Below are 16,002 nucleotides of genomic sequence, written 5' to 3' on the forward strand. Positions count from 1 at the left end.
CTCTCTCTGTGTGTGTGTGGGTGTGTGTCTGTCTCTCTCTCTCTCTCTGTCTCTCTGTGTGTGTGTGTGTCTGTCTCTATATCTCTCTCTTGCTGTTACATGAAGATGTGGGAAGTTTGAAACTGAGAAATGGGTGTGGAAACAAATTTATATTGTAAGGTGGCGGACCATTCAATGGCTAAGTTTAAATCTTGGGGAGAAATTTAGGGGCCTTGTTATGGCATTACTGAATATATCAAACAGAACCGTGTAGACCCTGGAAGAAAAAATGTTTTCTTTGGTGCACCAATTTTTGCTGACGATTCTTAGACATGATCGATATCCAAGAAACAACAGACAAAAGGGCTTAGTTCTCTTTGGCAATTTTTTCAGTGTGAAAAGACAAATCTTTGAGCTATTTTCTGTGACATTTGGAAGCTATTTTGTTCCTGTAACTTGGGAATGGTTCAAAATTTTGTTGCTTTAATTTGTTTCGTAAGTAGGAAGTTGCATACATTTTCATTCCTCGAGAGACTCTTTCATCTTTCCCTCTTTCTTCTCTCCCTCCCTCTGCCTGCCAAAACTAGCATATTAGACAAGCAAAACCTTTGACTGTGGTGGAGAAGGGAAGTTCCACCTGAAAGATTCTTGCTTTCAACAATTACCTTTTGCTTTTGTGCTGTGCTTGAGACAGCAGAAACTACTGTTCCTAGTTACAAAATAGAAGTTTCAGGTTGAGGTTACTGAATAATATTTGTTCTTTGGGTGGTAGAATCGCATTATGGCCTTATTAGATATACAGGAAGTTTCCAGTGATTTAACATTGAAATGTTATAAATTTTGTTTGGCAGGGAAGAAATTCTAAGATTTATGTTTTTTTTTTTTTTTTTTTTTTTTTTCCAAGTTGTGATTGAGAAGAAAATTATGTAAAACCTTTTTCCCCATCAAAAATTTTGCCAAATAGCAAGATTTGTTAGTTAATCAACTTGGAAAAAGATTTATGTATACTCAGATGCGAGGAAGGGGGAGGGAGAGAGGGGCGGGGGTGTGAGGAGATGAAAAAAAATAGTTTATTTAGTTTAATTTAATTATTGACCTAGTTAATTTAATTATTGACCTCTTCAAATATTTTTAAAATTTTTTTAATAGGTATATTAATTTTAATTTTTTTATTAATTAATCTCTAAATTTTTTTAATTGTCTCTCTAAATTATTTATAAAAAAATTAAACAAGTGTAATAAATTTTAATTTTTGTTAATTGGCCTCTCAAATCTTTTATTAACCCTAATCATTTGTAATTTATATATTATTATTTAAATTGAAATATAAAAATTACTTGATTTTTATTAAATAAATATAAAATTTTAATTAAAAATTAATTACTCAAACTTTAAAATTTGCAAATTAAAATTTGTTTGGCAATTATTGTTTGAAAATTAAATTTTGTCTAACCTAATAATTTCCTATTACATAATTTAGAATTAGACAGGATTTTTTTTTTAATTTTTATCTTTACTCTTCCTCTCATTTTATGGGTAAAATATATAATTTTTTTTTTATCTTCCCATTTGTTTATTTTTTTTCATTTATTTCATTTAAATTAAAATATTATTTTATTTATAGATAAACAAGTAGATAAAATCTTGCGCAAATTTTAAATAAATTAACTTAAATATATATATATATATATATATATTTTTTTTTTATTAATATATTTACTTAATTTTTTAAGAATCTTTAATTTTTTTTCTCTTCTATTTTAATAATTATTTTTTTAATTTTATATTATTATGTCATATAATTTATCTATTTGGCATTTATTTTTATTTTTTTACTTTTAAATTTATGAATTTTATGCAAGAATGTAATATAATACATTAATATCGATTGATTTTAATTTTTAAAATTATATAATTTATACAATGAAATTATATAATAACTAAAACTATAATATTGTAATATTTATATTTGTTATAAAAATTTTTATTTATAATTTTTTTAAAAGATAAAAAAAATTTTATAGGTTAATATTTTATATTATTTTTATTTACTTTATATTCTATTTTTTTTTATATAGTTTGTTAAAATTGGCCCAGGAAAAATTCCTTGGCTCCGCCCTGTGTATACTCATGGGACATATCCTCGTCCTCAAAATATATATATAAAAAAAAGTAAAATACAATTTGAGATTTTTTCATATAAAAAAAAGAAAGAAGTGGGTAAAATATTCGTATAAGCAACAAGGACATGTTTTGGATGGTTGAGGTTCCCTAAGTGTGAAAGCGTCTTTAGCAATGGCAAATAAATTCAAGAAGAGAGAATATGTGAAGGAGACAAATGATGAAATATTATGGAGGTCAAACGAAGACAAAACCGTCCTTTCGTGTCTTTAACTTTCATAACATCACAACACAAATTTCTATTTCTATCAATTCAACATTAAAACTAAGCCCATTCGATTCTTTCAATGTTCAAGCACTGCTACTTTGTTGTTTACGATTTTAAATTTCATACTTCTACCTCTCCCTTAATTATGCTTTACTTGATTATCTAGTTAATTAATATATTAGAAAATTTAACAATAACATTTTGTTATCATATCCTCTACTTAATTTCATTATAAATTACATAGATTTGAATTCAACTATATCAATTATCTTGTTAACTAATTGGTTGTTCAAACTCAAGTAAATTCATCTTATATTTCATGGATTCTATTCACTTCCACTTTTTTTAATTCAATTCAATAATATATTCTAAGTTTCTGGGAGAGGATTTTACCCACATAAGATAAAGGATTTATAAGGATTAAGAACCAATTAATTAATTGATCTAAGTTCAAATAAGCTTATTCTCACGCTTTAACAATTCAATTCAGTAATATATCTCAAATGGTATAAAATTCCATTAAATATTATTAAAGGCCAAAGGTAATGGCATGGAATGCTTCTAATTGGACTAATAGTCATTGACAACTGGAAATGAAATAAATTGACAGCAATTTCACCCATCATCTCAAGCAAGTCTGATTTGCTCTTGTTTCCTCCTTGAACATGCACACACAAGGGAAACATTCAAGCACAAAGCCATACTGTGTTATAACCTCCAAATTAGAGGAATAAAATGCATCAACTCAAATAAGCTCAAGAAAATTGAAGCTTACTAAAGAGACATAATAGCCCCATAAAAATATATCCACAATATTCATTTAAGGCATTAATTAGGAAAAATGAGAGAGATAAAACCCAAAGCTAAACAAGAAGGGTGTTAAAAAAAAGGGAAAAATACAAAAAAGTATTTTGTGATTTCACCGATTTTTACTTCAGAGTCTGTGGTTCACTTTGTAACAAAGTAGTACCCTAAGGTTCTCACCGTTAGCAAAAGACATCTTTTTGTCTGATCTCCGTTAAATCTCAGCTAACGTGGACCAGATGAGCTGGCGTGGACCAAATTAGCTGATGTGGATTAAACGTACTGAAGAAGAATAAAAATAAAGAAAAAAAAAGGAAAAATATAAAGAAGCAGAGAATGAACCAAATTCCCAAATTCATTTCTTCTCTTTCAAAATTCAAGTTAAATCCCTAATTGCAAAATTACAGAGAATGAGCTCTCAATCAAATGCACATTCGGAGGTAAGCGAGGTCACTCGAGGTAGGAGTAATATTGTGAGATGTAAACGCATGCTTCCAGCACCAGTAAAAACAACAATGACAGGAGGGAATCAAGGAAAGAGATTTTATGGGTGTGGTCAATTTCAACATCCGAAAAGGTGTAATTTTTTTCGATGGGTAGATGGGGAGAATTGCAGAAGCTATGAAGTTGTTATGTCAAGAATTGTTTCCAGAATAAAAGATGGTGAAGATGAAATTGTTATAGCTCGTGCAAGGGAGGAAGATTTATTGTATGAAATGAAGAAATTAAAAGAGGTTAACATTCATATGGAGAGGGCATTACATGTGTATGTTTAGGAAATTGGTGCTCTAAGAAAATTTCAAGCATCGCCAAAACTCTGTAGTAGCTACATGCAGTGCATGTGTAAATTTTTTGGCATCCTCTATTTTTTCTTAGTTGGTTTAGTCATTGCAATTATCTTGAGTGAAGTGGGATTGGGAGGTGAAAATGAGAAAGACAAATTATATTTGCCTTAAAGTTGTGATGTAGAACTGATTATTGTTTGATAGAATTTTGTAGGTGATATACAACTGTGTAAGAATGGGATCACTTATAAATTCGACAGCAGATGATGTGAATGTAATTTCTTTTTTGTTTATTGAATGAAAATCATTTTGTGTAATTGCTGGATGTCTGTTAATCTATATGGTTATTGAGTAAATGGAAGAAAAATAAAACGTAGTATTATATAATTACTTGTAGCAAGAGAATGCACAACCTGATGAAGGAAATGGAATGTACATGAAGTTGCTATGTATTTGATTTGCTTAAGTGAAATTGTGTATGAGAATGTTTACCTATAATATCATAAACAGTGTTGCATGACCTTTAGCACAATGTTGCTATTTACTCATTGATAAATACATCCAAGCAAACCAATTTATTGCAGTTTACCACAAAATGTTGGTGTTTTGTATTTGGTATGCATAGTAATATGGTAATGCATGATAAAAGATATGGACACAAATCTGTTAACTCCTTCAAAACATAAACTTTACATTGTCAAACAGCCTATCAAGAGAAAATAGGTGTTTTTATATAGCATTATGTCAACAAAAAGCTTCCTAAACATATCCACAAAATACACCCAAATGCACCATCAGCTCTTGATAGTGTAGCTTTTGTTCATCAACAACTATTGGAGTTACAACTGAGGGTTTACAAGCCTCTCTTGGACACTTGTGCACTGAATTGAATGTTTTAATTTACAAAGTATCACAATCCCTTACCTTGCTTGCATGTACCCTAAAACCATACTTATTCTTGCAAACAGCTATAATCTTTAATCTATTATTTTATCCTCTTCTTACAACCCATTCCCTCAAAGCTGTCCTAAGCACATGCCCATTTGTAAACTTCATACCTTTACACAGTGCAAGATCTTTCATCCCATGTTCTTCATTTGAATCACAAAATTCACTCTCTTTATCACTATCTAAACCCACGATGCTATGTAAATTATCATCCTTAATTGGCCTCTCGTTAAATTCCCCAATATCTTCCTCATTTATATTTTCAGCAATACTTTCTACATTACCACCATCATCTGACTCCTGTCTTCTTATTTCAAATGCCACCCCATTTGTTTCTTTGCCACTTTGTTCTTCACAATTTCCATGCAATATTTCATCTTCAATGCCCTCATAATCTGCCCACATTTCACTCACATCATTGTCAGAGGTATCCTCTGCCACAAACAACTCACCTCCTTCAGATTCAACATTGTAATCACTATCACAACTATCATTGCTCAACTTAACAACTTCCTCATCCCTCCCTTTCATACTCATATCAGCCTCAACACAATCATCATCTTCACTCTCATTACCTCTTGCATTTCCCTGTGATTCTCCTATTTCAATTGCATGGTTATAGTTCATAATGCTCTATTCTGTCTCAATTTTAAAACTCATAGCATTCATCTCATTCACTACATCCACCCATCTTTGTCAATAGACAAAGGAGTAGCATTTCCCACATAATAGATATCAATATGAGGTTCACCCTTATTGTAATCAAGCATGTTATTTACATTTTGATCATTCAAAATTTCTTCATATTGTTCATCCCCAGTAAGACCAGTAATTCTAAATGAAATTCTGCATTCCTCAGTGTATCCATAGTCCTCTCTCCCATGCTTAATCGACTTAAGTTAGCTAAGGTAATATTTATCCTGGTTCTTAATCAACTCAACTTCCCCACCCTACTGCATATCAGGTTCATAACACACACCCCCCGCGCCCCATCCCCCCCCCCCCCCCCCCCATAATGAACTATCAAATTCACATACTCACACATTTTCCTATAAACACATCAAAACAAAACACTCACAATCAAAACAAAACATCCCAAATATCATTTGTACCAAATTTCATAATTTTATAAGCATTCTAACCATTTATTTTTCTCAAATTTCAGTAGCTAAAATTCAGAATTCAACTTGCAGACAGCCTGTGTTCAACAATATATCTCTCCAAATCCAACTGTTGAACAATCACCAAATTTTAACCATAACTTCTACACATACATACCTCAAACATATCCAAAAATCAACAGTATAAGTTGAGCCAAACTCAACTGGACGGAAGAGAAACATGCCGCCTCTGCTGAACCCCTGTTTCTGCTACTGTTCATCTCCTTCTCCTTGTTCCTTTCTTTCTTTCTTTTCCTTTCTTTTTCCTCCTCTCCTCTTTCCCGATTCTGCTGTCCTCTTCTTCTCTTTTATATATTTATTTGTTTCTTATCCCTTAGTAATTATTTATTAACATTTAATTGGTTACCCATTTTTATGATGTCATCCTTGTGTAATAATTAACTTAAATTTCATTTTTTGTTTTTACTTTCTTGTTCTTCTTTCTTTTATCATTTTTAATTTAAGTTTACTCTCTATTAATTCATATTTTAAGCCATATAATTTATTTACTTAAATGGACAAGTTGGTCAAAAATCATCTCTGAAGGCGAAATGACCAAAATGGCCACCGTTTGGCTTATTGAGCCAAAATCGTATGTACCAATCTAAAAATTTTTCTAAGCATTTTCTTGGCATTCTAATGCCATAGAAACCTCAATAACTCTTCCTTGGAGTCCCAAAAATTATTTCATGAATTTTCTCTTGGGTTTAGGGCTTCTAACTGCGAAAACCGCAACTTCCCATTGGGTTACCTATCGCTAGGGCACCGGCTCATTTAACTTGGTTGTATTTTATTTCTAAAATTTTTTCTAAATTTTTCTTATTATTATTTGAGTTATTTATGACTCCTCACTCTAGTCTAAATATTTTTCCAGATGTTCTAGCTGTCCGGACTGACACCGGTCACCGGAAAAGTAGAATGTACGGAATTATTACAGTGAGGGTGTTACAATTTTTCCCCTCTAACGAAAATTTCATCCTTGAAATTTACCCTGTGTAAATAGTTGAGGAGCTGCTACTTCCTTATTTCTTCACCTTACCAGAGAAAACAGATCTGCATTAGTGTCACCTTGACTCATATGAATGCAATGCATGTTATGCACACTATCCCTTTCCATCTATCTATGCCTAGGAACGCCTAAACCTTGCTTTGATACCAATAAATGTGACACCCCTCACCCGTCTATAGTGTAGCCTAGCGAGACATGTCACACTCAGTGCCGGAACACCCTAACTTATCTTACTTTATTTCTTTAATAATTTTGAACTCGTTATATTTTAAAATAATTTATATTCTATGGAGAAACTAACGGAGTTTTCCCTATTTTATTTACTTTTGATGTGATTCACTATTCACCTGCTTGAAATTTTCGATAATATTTTACAATAAAAATTCTCATCAATAATTCTCATAATTATCTCATCATTTCATGCATCATCTATATATTTCAATTCTGTCTTCAAACCCATGCAATCTTATTCATGCTCAAATTACATAATTTACAAAATAATTACATAATTTCGTAATTTACATGATATATATATATATATATATATATATATATATATATATATATATATATATATATTAATTACATATGAAAAAGCTAATTTATTAGTTTGCATTTCATTCAAACCTTCAAAATCTGAATTTTTGCAGAAATCAGTCTTACTCAGATAGCTCGTGCAAAATAATTTATATCTCATAATCCACAAGTTTAAAATTCACCAAATTTTAACACAACAGCCTCAACATCCCAAATATCATTTGTACCAAATTTCATAATTTTACAAGTATCCTAGCTATTTATTTTTCTCAAATTTCAGTAGCCAAAATTCAGAATTCAACTTGCAGACAGCCTGTGTTCAACAATATATCTCTCCAAATCCAACCATTGAACAATCACCAAATTTTAACCATAACTTTTACACATACATACCTCAAACATATCAAAAAATCAACGGTATAAGTTGAGCCAAACTCACCTAGACGGAAGAGAAACATGCTACCTCTACTGAACCCCTCTTTTTGCTACTGTTCATCTCCTTCTCCTTCTTCCTTTCTTTCTTTCTTTCTTTCTTTCTTTCTTTTCCTTTCTTTTTCCTCCTCTCCTCTTTCCTGATTCTGCTGTCCTCTTCTTCTCTTTTATATATTTATTTGTTTCTTATCCCTTAGTAATTATTTATTAACATTTAATTGGTTACCCATTTTTATGATGTCATCCTTGTGTAATAATTAACTTAAATTTCATTTTTTGTTTTTACTTTCTTGTTCTTCTTTCTTTTATCATTTTTAATTTAAGTTTACTCTCTATTAATTCATATTTTAAGCTATATAACTTATTTACTTAAATGGACAAGTTAGTCAAAAATCGTCTCTGAAGGCGAAATGACCAAAATGCCATTCGTTTGGCTTATTGAGCCAAAATCGTCTGTACCGATCTAAAAATTTTTCCAAGCATTTTCTTGGCATTCTAATGCCATAGAAACCTCAATGACTCTTCCTTGGAGTCTCAAAAATTATTTCATGAATTTTCTCTTGGGTTTAGGGCTTCTAGCTACGAAAACTACAACTTCCCACTGGGTTACCCATCGCTAGGGCACCGGCTCATTTAACTTGATTGTATTTTATTTCTAAAATTTTTCCTGAATTTTTCTTATTATTATTTGAGTTATTTATGACTCCTCACTCTAGTCTAAATATTTTTTCAGACATTCTAGCTGTCCGGACCGACACCGGTCACCGAAACAGTAGAATGTACGAAATTGCTACAGTGAGGGTGTTACAATTCTTCCCCTCTAACGAAAATTTCGTCCTCGAAATTTACCCGGTGTAAATAGTTGAGGAGCTGCTACTTCCTTATTTCTTCACCTTACCAGAGAAAACATATTTGCATTAGTGTCACCTCGACTCATATGAATGCAATGCATGTTATGCACACTATCCCTTTCCATCTATCTGTGCCTAGGAAAGCCTAAACCGTGCTCTGATACTAATAAATGTAACACCCCTCACCCGTCTATAGTGTAGCCGAGCGAGACATGTCACACTCGGTATCGGAGCATCCTAACTTATCGTACTTTATTTCTTTAATAATTTTGAACTCGTTATATTTTAAAATAATTTATATTCTATGGAGAAACTAACGGAGTTTCCCCTATTTTATTTACTTTTGACATGATTCACTATTTACCTGCTTGAAATTTTCGACAATATTTTACAATAAAATTCTCATCAATAATTCTCATAATCATCTCATCATTTCATGTATCATCTATATATTTTAATTCTGTCTTCAAACCCATGCAATCTCATTCATGCTCAAATTACATAATTTACAAAATAATTACATAATTTCATAATTTACATGATATATAAATTAATTATATATGAAAAAGCTAATTTATTAGTTTACATTTCATTCAACCCTTCAAAATCTGAATTTTTACAGAAATTAGTCTCACTCAGACAGCTCATGTAAAATAATTTATATCTCATAAACCACAAGTCTAAAATTCACCAAAATTTACCACAACAGCCTCAACATCCCAAATATCATTTGTACCAAATTTCATAATTTTATAAGCATTCTAACTATTTATTTTTCTCAAATTTCAGTAGTCAAAATTCAGAATTCAACTTGCAGACAGCCTGTGTTTAACAATATATCTCTCCAAATCCAACCATTGAACAATCACCAAATTTTAACCATAACTTCTACACATACATACCTCAAACATATTCAAAAATCAATGGTATAAGTTGAGTCAAATTCACCTGGACGGAAGAGAAACATGCTGCCTCTGCTGAACCCCTGTTTCTGCTATTGTTCATCTCTTTCTCCTTCTTCCTTTTTTTCTTTCTTTTCCTTTCTTTTTCCTTCTCTCCTCTTTCCTGATTCTGCTGTCCTCTTCTTCTCTTTTATATATTTATTTGTTTCTTATCCCTTAGTAATTATTTGTTAACATTTAATTGGTTACCCATTTTTATGATGTCATCCTTGTGTAATAATTAACTTAAATTTCATTTTTTGTTTTTACTTTCTTGTTCTTCTTTCTTTTATCATTTTTAATTTAAGTTTACTCTCTATTAATTCATATTTTAAGCCATATAATTTATTTACTTAAATGGACAAGTTGGTAAAAAATCGTCTCTGAAGTCAAAACGACCAAAATGCCCTCCGTTTGGCTTATTGAGCTAAAATCGTCTGTACCGATCTAAAAATTTTTTTAAGCCTTTTCTTGGCATTCTAATGCCATAGAAACCTCAATGACTCTTCCCTGGAGTCCCAAAAATTATTTCATGAATTTTCTCTTGGGTTTAGGGCTTCTAGCTACGAAAACCGCAACTTCCCACTGGGTTACCCATTGCTAGGGCACCGTCTCATTTAACTTGATTGTATTTTATTTCTAAAATTTTTCCTAAATTTTTCTTATTATTATTTGAGTTATTTATGACTCTTCACTCTAGTCTAAATATTTTTCAGACGTTCTAGCTGTTCGGACCAACACCGATCACCGGAACAGTAGAATGTACGGAATTACTACAGTGAGGGTGTTACAAATGGGATTCTTCATTTTGATTTTGGAAAGAATTTTTACACGGTTCAATTGGGAGAGGGGAAAAATCATGCTAGGTTATTATATTTGGTCAATTAGGGTTTTTCTTTTCTTTTTTTTGTCCTCAAATTATTAATATTTACCAACTCAGTATTTCTTGTTTCCACATCCACTCATTCGTTCCATGTCAGCAGAAATTGAAGGGAGATTAGACGGAAAGACTTCTTTTGCTAACGGTGTGAATATCAGGGTATCACTTTGTGACAAAATGAAAGTGAAAAATTGACAAAACCACAAAATACTTTTTTGTAATTTCCCCTAAAAAAAACATTGTTCAGCAGCAAGAACCATCTCAAGGGAATAAAAACATCAAGAGAAAATACAACAGAAGTCTCCTTTCCTTTCTCGATGTTGCAGAACTAGTTGAACACTGACAAAGAGTCCCTGTGCATCATTCCACGACAGGTATGGCTTGATGAAAAATTAAACATTCAACTTTCGGAAATTAGTAGACCACTTAAATCCAGAAAAGAGAAACAGAATTGTTCATCAATACGACTTTGCTGGAGTATTTTGTTGATCATGATAGAAGATGATTCCTACCATTTTTTTTTTCTTACGGGTGGGATTGATATTTCGTTGAAGAGAATTTGGAATCATGATAAACATGTAATGATCTACGGAAGCTTATCTATTTAGTTAATTAATTAATTTCAAATTCCATTTTGAAAAAATGCTACTGCATTAAGGAAGTTGAATTTGGTCCATTTTCAACTTTTTATCCAATTTAACTTAAAAGTTCCAATTTAAACTCAAATTAGCCCCTCAAAAAAAATTAAGAAATTAATTTTCTTGATTTTTAGATTTAAATCAAGAAATTAAGAAATTTAATATCAAAATTAAGAAATTGAATTTCATGATTTTTATTTAAATCAAGAAATTAAGAAATTTTGCTTAAAAAATTTAAATTTTAGGTTAAATTAAATTAAAATTGAAAATTTTGGACTAATTTAAATAAAAAGTTAAAAATAATTTAAATTGAACTTCCCAATTTAAATTAGACATTTTACCATAAAATAAATAATAAAGTAAAATTTATACCAAACTAATAATAAAGTGAAGGGTAAAGCAATTTATTATAAGACTATGTATAGGATCAGCTCCACTAAAATTACTGGTGTGATCTATATCAACACCAAAAAGAAGAGAATGTAACTCTCTTTAGCATTAAAGTCCAACAGAAAAGAAAAGAAACAAGGGATAGCATCCTTCAGTTCCACAGGGTTATAATATTTATTTGAGCTTCTCAGCGGGAACTCCATATTGTTATTACTCGCTCATCTGCGCTTCCCTGGTCCTCCTGGTCCTGGTCGACTTGGACATGGAAATACGCATTTTCCTGCAAAACACCATCAAATTTCTGATAACATTAGTTGATAATCAGCTAACTAATTTTTTTATAAACACCATCAAAATTTATGGTAATATTTCCTAGAAAGGAGCAAATACGTACTCATTGGACGAGCAGATGTTGGAGGCACTGCCATAACCAAAATGATGAGGAGGATGGTAAGGAGGGCAATGAAAATCTTCTTGCTCTTACCCATCTTAATTTGAAATTAAGGAAAATGCATATACTTAAAAAATAAGAGCTTTGGCCTTGGAAGAGGAACTCCACAGCCTGTCCCTTTATATAGACTCCCATCCTAATCATATCAATTGCCGAAACTTTCAACCGGAAATTTCTTATCGTCTCACTTATTCAAACTTGCTTTTTAACTTTCCACAGCTAATAGTTCAGAGTTTTAGACCACTACTGCATACTTTCTCATGTCTTAGATTAATGGTCCACGTAACGGATTCATGGAAGCTTCAACCGATTTTGTTCTTTACTTACCAGCTAGCTTAGTTTTAAAAATTTTATATTAAAAAAAAGCTTACTTTTTAATTTTAATTTTAATCTTAATTGCATAACCTAATTTAGTCTAACGAGTGAAGTTATATCTTACTTGATAAATTTAAATTCGAGTCTTTATTCTCTCAATTTCTTATTAATTTTTTTTTAATTCAATAATATTAATTTTTAATATATAAAATTTTAAATTTTAATTAATAAAAAATATTAATTATAATTAATTTCTTAATTTGATCGATTTAATAAGAACAAACATTCAAATAAAATTAATTTTATAGATTAAAAATTAAATTTTACTAGCTTTTAAGATGACCTTTTTTTCAATAAAACTAATTTAATTAGTTGATCCCAATTTTAAAACACTGATCTTCCCTTGCACTAAGGCCAAGTATTCTCACTGCAAATTTAAGTATCAATTTTGCTTTACTTTTACCAGCGATCCATTAATTAATATATTAATAAATTTTAATTTAATAGTATAAAAATCAGTCATAAGTTCCAACATTAATTTAATAAAAAATAAAAAAACTAAAAATGTGATTTCTATAACGAAAATTGATAAAAGATGAGTTAGTGAATGAGTTGACTAAGCGACTCAGTTGAATAGCATGGGTAGATGCATGCGTTGAATTCTACATCAGACGTGTAATAATTAATCTTGTGAAAATTGTGAGATCAATAAAATATAAATTGTGAAAATTTAATCGTAGTAGACCATTACATACGCATTAGCATATTATTTCAACTAATCCTCTGGGTCTCCAAACCAAAGAGTACGGCTTATCAACGCTTCCCTGGTCCTCCTGGTGCTAGTTTTCTCGGACACGCGGCTTGACGTCGAGGATCATACCTACAATGGGAAGGCGAATGGCCATGTATTGATGGCCGACAATCTGCATTAGCCAACGCGACGAAAATGATAAGGGGAGCAATGAAAACCCTCTTACCGTAGCCATCTTAATTGAAGCAATGAAATGCATATAGTAATGGCTTCATATATTTTACCGCGACCAAGTTTCTCCAGGATTAATTTTTAAAATAATGTAATTTAAATTTTTTTTTATAAATATAGTGTAATTCTGAAATTATTTATTAAAACGTCATGCAAAAAAAGTATTTTTAAGTGATGTCATTTCACATCAGAATGCTCATAAAAATGCTATTTGAAATTGTATTTTCTGAAACAAAGTTACATCATATTAGAGAATGTAAAAATTACTTAAGAAAATGCCATTTGTTTTTTGAACCGGTATCGCATCATATTAAATAGTATAAAAATTACTCAAGAAAACACAATTTGAAATGATATTTTTTAAAATTTATCCTAATTTACTTAAAATTTTGGAAATACGTGCAATGCAGAGAATTTATTCTCTATCCATTGAATCATCTACTCTATAATTCAATTTTTTTTTTTCTTTTATAAATTTACTATTGGCAATCACCTCTCTAGTTATTAATAAAAATTGTCAGTAGTATAAATAAAAAAAATAATTTTTATTTTATTGTTAATATAAATTAATTTTTTAATTATTTTAAAAAATTTTTTAATTAACTTTGTTGTGTTATATTTTTTAATTTAAAATCATAGTAAATAAATTTGAAAAATATTTTTCATTTCTTAGAATGAAAATTAAAAAAAAAAGGAATAATTCTAAATATTTTCTGTAAAATTTAGTTATGTTAAAATTTAGACTTTTAACATATATATTTTATATATACCTAGTATTTTTTTTAATACATAATTTGTATGTGGTGGATTTCTTACAAAAATATTTCCTAGTATTTTTTTTAACATAACTAGTGTTATTATTGGTAAAATATAATTTAAGATAACTAAAATTACATAAAATAAATTTACTTGGAATTATTCCTTTAATTTTTTAATTTTAAATAACAATTTTCATGTTTATTTAATACGATAAATAATTATTAAATTAAAACAATAAATTCTAATTAAAAACTTTTTCTCAAATAATTAAAAAATTCAATTTATATTAATAATAAAATAAAAACTATTATTTTTATTTATGTTACTAGTATTTTTATTAATAGTTAGAGAGATATAATAAGTTTATAAAAAAAATTAAATTGAATTGTAGCATAGATAATACAATGAATAGAGAATAAATTCTTTAAACTTTACGCATTTTCAAAATTTTAAGTAAATTTGCATAAATATTTTAGCAAACGTCATTATTTACTTGAATAATTTTTATATTATTTAATGTGATGTAACATCGCTTAAGAAAATATCATTTTAAATAACATTTTCTTTAGTAATTTATATATTTTTTAAAATGATGTGAAACTACTTTAAAAAAATATTTTCTTAAATATTTTAACGTGATATTTTTTTAAATTATATTTTTATAAGTAAATATTATTTTAGTAAATAATTTTAAAATTATATTATATTTGTAAATAATTTTTTAAAATATATTATTTTAATAATTAATCCGTTATTCCATGGGAATTAATTGGAAGATATGACGACTTATACAGAATTGTTGCTTACTTGCTATTCATTTCCACGATGGCCAAATTTTTCCTTGGAAGACCTGACAACTTTTGTTCATATTTAACAAGTCTTGAATTGTAGCCCACGTCAAAGCTTTTCGTGGATTTACTCTTACTTCGCAGCTAAGAATATACAGTGGCCTACATGGAAGCTTTCAAAAAGTTTGTCCCCCTTGATTGTAAATATTGATTTCGACTCTCATAATGTTCAATCATATTACTTAAGCTAATCCCAAATCAGTCGATTTGCATGTTATGCTGACCTAATATTATTTTATAAAAAATAAAATTAAAATTAAAGACTTAATTACCTAAAATATTTTTTTTTCACTCACTGTCTTTGTTACGACCATAGTTTAAAATACTTACTTTCTGAAAGTATACTTTTAGTAAAATTTATTTTCTGTAAAGTATGATATAAATGTGTTTGACATATAAATTAACTTTTTAGTAAATAATTTACTTATAATTTGTAAAAGACAATGATATCCACAAAATAATTTAAAGTATAATAAATTAAAGAACGAATTAATAGATCATATTTACTTAAGTAAAGAAGCCATTCTCGAAAATAAAAATTGGCTCTATCATTGATAAAATTTGATTTAAAAAAAAAAAAATGGCAAGGGAGCACTAATAAGAGAATATGTTTCCCATAAAATTCATATTCCTCCGTATGAAAAATAAAATTTTATAATGATTTAATTTAATTTATTTATTTTTATTAATTTTCATGTTTAGAATGAAAAATTTTAATTTTTTAATTTATAAAAATATATTTTTAAAAAAAGTAAAAATCAAACACTATTTTGTGAAAATTTAATTGAATTTTTTTTAGCAAATGTTTTATTTTAAATTAAGCCATTGATTGTCCGCCATCAGAAATACTGATAGTGTAGTTTTTCAATTATATCGAAAATTAACGCAAAGAAAATGAAAAAAA

General features: G+C 29.1%; 1 long non-coding RNA gene across 1 annotated transcript; it reads right to left on the bottom strand.

Moving 5' to 3' along the window:
* Positions 1–11,736: 11,736 nt before the first annotated feature.
* On the bottom strand, positions 11,737–12,370 carry LOC110663404 (uncharacterized). Its single transcript, XR_002496536.2, has 2 exons — positions 12,138–12,370; positions 11,737–12,023 (listed from the first exon to the last, which is right to left on the bottom strand). It is a non-coding gene; the product is annotated as an uncharacterized LOC110663404 (long non-coding RNA).
* Positions 12,371–16,002: the final 3,632 nt, after the last annotated feature.

This window comes from Hevea brasiliensis, chromosome 17 (assembly GCF_030052815.1).
Source record: "Hevea brasiliensis isolate MT/VB/25A 57/8 chromosome 17, ASM3005281v1, whole genome shotgun sequence".
Classification (NCBI taxonomy): domain Eukaryota; kingdom Viridiplantae; phylum Streptophyta; class Magnoliopsida; order Malpighiales; family Euphorbiaceae; genus Hevea; species Hevea brasiliensis.